The 6373-nt window shown below is 46.0% G+C and overlaps 1 pseudogene; it reads left to right on the forward strand.

Moving 5' to 3' along the window:
* Window positions 1–4823: 4823 nt before the first annotated feature.
* On the forward strand, window positions 4824–6011 carry LOC136507569 (auxin response factor 10-like; annotated as a pseudogene).
* The last annotated feature ends 362 nt before the right edge of the window (window positions 6012–6373 follow it).

Below are 6373 nucleotides of genomic sequence, written 5' to 3' on the forward strand. Positions count from 1 at the left end.
GAGAGGTCGATTTTGCCATCACCTCACCGTGTCCTACTGAGCCAGAGGACCCGGTGAGAGATGACAATGAATCTAACACTGATTTCACTTCTCGAAAGCGTGATCATGCTGAAATAAGAATGAAATATGACCTTGAACATAGGCAATAGACTCTCTCCAACCGCAAGTGCCTGTTGGTAGCCAAAGCCACCATAGAAGAACAGATAAGGGGCTCAATCCCTGAATGTGCTACTGCCAAAGAATATCTTGAGAAAATCAAGAGTCAGTTTACTAGGTCTACCAAGGCCACAGCAAGTTCACTGATTAAGAAGCTTGTGAATGAGAAATTCACTGGTGGTAGCATAAGAGAGCACATTTTGGAGATGAACACTACGGCATCCAAGCTAAAAGAAATGAATTTGAAGGAGGAGGATTTCCTGATTCATTTGATTTTTACTTCTTTGCCAAAAGAATATGACACCTTCATTGTGAACTATAATATGCAGCCTGAAAGATGGGGCATAGAAAGACTCATCTCAATGTGTGCTCAAGAAGAGGAGAGGATAAAGTCCTCACAAGGTGAATCTGCTCATTTTGTGAAGGACAACAAAAGAAAGAACTTTAATGGCAAGAATTCTAAACCACAAGGGAAACCTAAGTGGGATAAGACCTCTTCCTCCAGTTCACAGGGAAAGAAACCCTAGGATTCTGAGAATCAGCAGTATGGTGGAGCTGAAAAAGATCAGTGCAAGCACTGCTTCAAGAAGGGACACTACAAGAGGGATTGTCCAGACTTCCTGAAATCTCTGCTAAAGAAAGGTGATGAATTTATTACATTTGTAGATGAATCCCTATATTTATGTTATGATAAATCCACTTGGTGGGTTGATTCAGGAGCAACTACTCATGTTGCAAATTCTTTACAGGGGTTAAGTGGGACGAGAACCTTGCAAAGAGGAGAAAGAACGATTAAAGTTGCAAATGGAGTGCAAGCCAATGTCGAAGCCATTGGAGATTTTTCTTTAGAATTGAATAATGGTTTTGTACTTAGACTTAAAGAAGTACTTTATGTTCCCTCTTTGCGTAGAAATTTGATAAGTGTTTCGAAACTTGATGATGATGGAATTGATTGCCATTTTGGTGATGGCAAGTGTAAGATACTGGTTAATAATAAATGTGTTGGTCTTGCCTTCCGACAAGACAAGCTTTATTTATTATCTCTTGCTGAGAATGCGAATAATGTATGTGATGAGAATGTGAATGATTCCCCATCTGCGGATGTAACTAAGAAGCGGAAGAGAATTGATACTGTCTCTTTGAAATTATGGCATTGTCGCTTGGGCCATATTTCGAGGGGGAGAATGGAACGATTGGTTAAGGAATCAATTCTCCCACACTTAGAATTTTCAGATTTAGAACAATGTATTGATTGCATAAAAGGAAAGTATGTCAAGAAAACTAAGAAAGATGCCAAACGAAGCACAGGAATTTTGGAAATAATCCACACAGACATATGTGGTTCTTTTCCTGTGAAAAGTGTGGATGGTTATGACTCGTTTATAACATTCACAGACGACTACTCTCGTTATGGCAATATTTATCTAATTAAAAAAAGATCGAAAGCATTGGATAAATTCAAAATATTTAAAGCTGAAGTTGAAAATCAGCACAATAAGAAAATCAAGATAGTACAATCAGACCGAGGTGGAGAGTACTATGGGCGACATACCCCATATGGCCAAATTCCTAGACCATTTGTAAGGTTCCTACAGGAAAATAGCATAGTTGCTCAGTACTCTGCACCGGGGGAGCCTCAGCAGAATAGAGTGGCTGAAAGACGTAACCGTACCTTAATGGATATGGTAAGAAGCATGATGAGTTACTCCACATTACCGATTAGTTTATGGATGGAGGCACTGAAAACCGCCATTCACATACTTAATCGAGTACCAAGTAAATCGGTGCCTAAAACACCATATGAATTATGGACAGGAAGGGAACCCTCACTTAACCATTTGCGTGTGTGGGGCTGTCCAGCTGAGGCAAAAGTGTTTAACCCAAACATAGGAAAGTTAGACTCCAAGACAGTCAGCTGCCATTTTATTGGCTATCCAGAAAGATCGAAAGGATATCGCTTCTATTGTCCTGACAGACATACGAAGATTGTAGAAACAAGACACGCTGTGTTCTTGGAGGATAACATGATCAGGGGGAGCATGGTAGCACGAGAAATCAGCCTACAGGAGAAGCGAGTACATGTACCCACTCCGATGGTTAAAGAACCATTCTTCACGCTACCTGCTGCTGTTGCACCGACAGTGCAGGACACTGTAGTGCCAACACCTATTGCAAGTTCTCCCGTGGTGATAATGAATGAACATGAGGAACCTGTCCTTGAGGAACCTATAGAACCAAATGTTGCACATGAGGAAGAACAACAACAGCCAAATGTGGAACAAGTGCCGGAGGCACTTAGAAGGTCTCAAAGAATAAGAAGATCAACTATTACTGATGACTATGAAGTTTATGAAACAGAAGAATATCAGATGGGGGATGATCCCACCTCATTTGAAGAAGCCATGAGAAGCAACCACTCATCAAAGTGGCTTAAGGCCATGAAAGATGAATTGAAATCAATGAGTATCAATAAAGTTTGGAACTTAGAAAATATTCCTAAAGGAGCCAAAACAGTAGGCTGTAAATGGGTCTACAAAACGAAATATGACTCCCAAGGGAATATAGAAAGATTTAAAGCGCGACTTGTGGCGAAAGGCTTCACGTAAAGAGAAGGGATTGATTACAATGAGACGTTTTCTCCAGTCTCATGTAAAGATTCCTTCAGAATTATAATGGTACTTGTAGCCCACTATGATTTGGAGTTACATCAAATGGATGTAAAGACGGCTTTCCTAAATGGGGATTTGGAAGAAAATGTTTATATGGCACAACCGAAAGGTTTTGTCGTAAAAGGAAAGGAAAATATGGGATGCCGCCTGAAGAAATCAATCTACGGATTGAAGCAAGCTTCAAGACAGTAGTATTTGAAGTTTGATAGAACGATAAAAGGTTTTGGGTTTGAAGAAAATGTTGAGGACAATTGCGTTTATGCAAAGTTCAGGAATGGAAAGTACATATTCCTAATTTTGTATGTGGATGATATCTTGCTTGCTAGTAGTGATATCAATCTACTAATGGAAACAAAGAAATTCTTGTCCTCAAACTTTGATATGAAAGATCTCGGTGAGGCCTCGTTCGTTTTGGGAATAGAGATTCACCGAGACAGGAGAAAAGGGGTTCTAGGATTATCGCAAAATGCATACATAGAAAAAGGTCCTAAAGAAATTTAGTATGCATGCGTGCAGTCCTTCACCTGCTCCTATAGTCAAGGACGATAGATTTGGGGAACATCAGTGTTCCAAGAACCAATATGAAATTGACCGAATGAAAGCGGTACCGTATGCTTCAGATGTTGGAAGTTTACAATATGCTCAAGTATGTACATGCCCTGACTTAGCTTTTGTTACCGGGTTACTTGGCAGATATCAAAAGAATCCAGGAATTGAACGTTGGAAATTAGTGAAGAAAGTCATGCGTTATTTGCAAGGTACGAAAGGCCTCATGCTTACGTATAGAAGATCTGATTCCCTACAGATAGAGGGGTATTCAGATTCTGATTATGCAGGAGATGAAAGAAAATCCACGTCAGGATATGTATTTACTCTCGCAGAAGGGGCTATATCGTGGAAAAGCTCCAAACAAACCGTAACTACATCCTCGACAATGTATGCCAAATTTGTAGCATGCTATGCGGCAACGGGGCAGGTGAATTGGCTGAAGAAATTCATACTCGGATTGAAAGTGATTAATGATATAAATGAACCACTGAGATTGTATTGTGATAACAATCCAGCGGTACAGTACGCTCACAACAATAGGTCAAGTGGTGTTGCCAAATACATTGACATAAAGTACTATGTTGTGAAAGATAAAGTTCGGGATCATATTATAAATCTTGAGCATATAAGTACAGAGAAAATGCTCGTGGATCCGCTCACAAAGGGCTTACCACCCAACGTGTTCAGAGAACACGTAGCCGGCATGGGTTTAAGGGAAAGCCTATGATTCCCGAACATACGAAGGGCCTAAAGAAAGTTTACATTTCAACATAGAGAAGTGTATTGTGGCTGTTAGTCCAACGGCACTAATTGCTGTGACGATGGGACAGTTCTATGCACTAATCTGTGATGAAATAGGATGTAATCAAGAAAAATATGAATTGAAAGTTTTGAGTACGAAATTAAAGAACGAAGAATAGATGAGAGATCAAGGGGGAGAATGTTAGGTTTGATCTCCCACGCCATTAGGCCCAACGGCCTTTGGGCCTTGTTCTCACGCCCTGATCGGGGGCGCCCAACCCTACATGGTTGGTGGGACCCCGTCGCGCAGCGCTATAAAGGAAAGGTGGGGGCCGGGGCTCGCAGTACGAGGTTCACCGCGCCGCCAGTCACCCCACCGACATCCTAACCCTAGACCCGATCTTGAGAAGGGGCGCTGCCAGCGACGGGAAGCACCACCGACGCCGGCAACGCCACCCCGACGCACACGCCGTCGCCAAGGACGCCACAGCGCCGACTCCCTCTCCACCGAACGTCGCTGCCGGCGCGCAGATGGCGTCCGTCAACGAAACCCCGGCCGGAGCTTCGACAACTACGGCATTTGATGGTTTGCAACCTATCACCCCTTTTCTCTCTGTCTCTCTATGATCCCGAACACCTATTCCTACTACCAATACATCCCGATCTGATGAACATGACTAAAAGAAAACCTAACATGTTGCAGCCTGCGCGCTCAAGCGGCACGGGACGACGCTTAGGTTCGCGGTGCGGATGCCCCCGCCGGCCCCAACGCCGGAGGCCGATCGTGGCGGCACCGAGGGGGTACGGCATGAACCCACAGCTGTGGCAGGCGTGTGTGGGTTCCATGTGCACCGTGCCACCCATCAGCGCCACGGTCTACTACTTCCCGTGGGGCCATGCCGAGCAAGCCAGTGCTGCCGTGGACCTGCACGCCGCGCGCGTCCCGCCATTTGTGTCGTGCCACGTCGTGGCCGTCAGGCTCATAGCCGAGCCCGACATCGATGACATCTTTTCCAAGATATGCCTTGTCCCGCTCCGCCCCTAAGCCTATGGCGGAGGAGGGCAAGGCCCTGAAGAGCGAGGGGAGCAGGGGCACCGGGGACGGCCACTAGCAGCAGCAGCAGCCTTGGCCGTTGTCTTTCGCCATATGACGATGACGCAGTCCAACGCCAACAACGATGGCACCAACGGCTTCTTCGTGCCGTGGTTCTGCGTGCAGACCATCTTCCCAAAGCTGGACTACAACTTCAACCCACCCGCGCAGTTCATCTCTGCCAGGGACGTGCACGGCATCGAGTGGACGTTCTACCACATCTACCAGGGAACCCCACGCCGGCACCTGCTCACCACTGGGTGGAGCAACTTCGTCAACAACAGGAAGCTCCTGGCCGGTGACTCTGTCGTCTTCGTCCACGAGGAGGACGACACGGTCCACATAGACCTACGGTGCACCAAGCACATGTTCTGTGACGGTGGTTGCGACGGCTCTGCCGGCCGCTTGGTGCGTTGCAATGCGGCCAGCCCGGGCGCCCCTACCGCAGGTCCATCGGACAGCAAGATCCTAGCGAAGGGCATGGTCACGGCGACGAGGCTGGTCGCCTCCTGGCAGCCGTTCCAGGTGGTGCACTACCCACGCACGAGCGCATGCGTGCAGCCGTGGTCAAGGAGTCCATGCAGGTCCCCTGGTGCCCCGGCATGCGGCTCAAGATGGAGTTCGAGACGGAGCACTTGTCGCGGATCAGCTGGTTCAAGGGCACGTCCAGTGTTGAGGTGGTCGATCTCGCGCGGTGGCTGCAATCACCGTGGCCATCACTCTCTCCACGTTCTGCCTCTGAACCATCTGTAAATCATGGTGGTTGCTTCTCCAATTTCATAGGTGACGTGGGACGAGCCTGAGCTCCTACGTATACTAGCAGCAGCAACGCAGTGAGCAGTAGTGAGCAGCAGCAGCAATAACGTAGTGAGTAGCAGTGAGCAGCAGCAGCAACAACGCAGTGAGCAACCAAGGACAAAACTATTTTTTTAAGATTCTAGCTATTCATTAGCTTCCTGTTTGGATGAGCTAATTTGGGCTAGTTAATTATTACCCAGCTATTTATTAGCTCTACTTTTAGCTGGCTAAAAATTAGCTCTACCCAATCCAAACAGGACCTAACTCAATCAAGTGAACTAAGGATTTTGTTGCTTAAACAAACAAACAAAAGTTGTGACCCAACCCAACAAAACGTATGATAGTGTGCACATCAGCACATGTATAG

The sequence above is a fragment of the Miscanthus floridulus genome, chromosome 15 (genome assembly GCF_019320115.1).
Source record: "Miscanthus floridulus cultivar M001 chromosome 15, ASM1932011v1, whole genome shotgun sequence".
NCBI lineage: Eukaryota > Viridiplantae > Streptophyta > Magnoliopsida > Poales > Poaceae > Miscanthus > Miscanthus floridulus.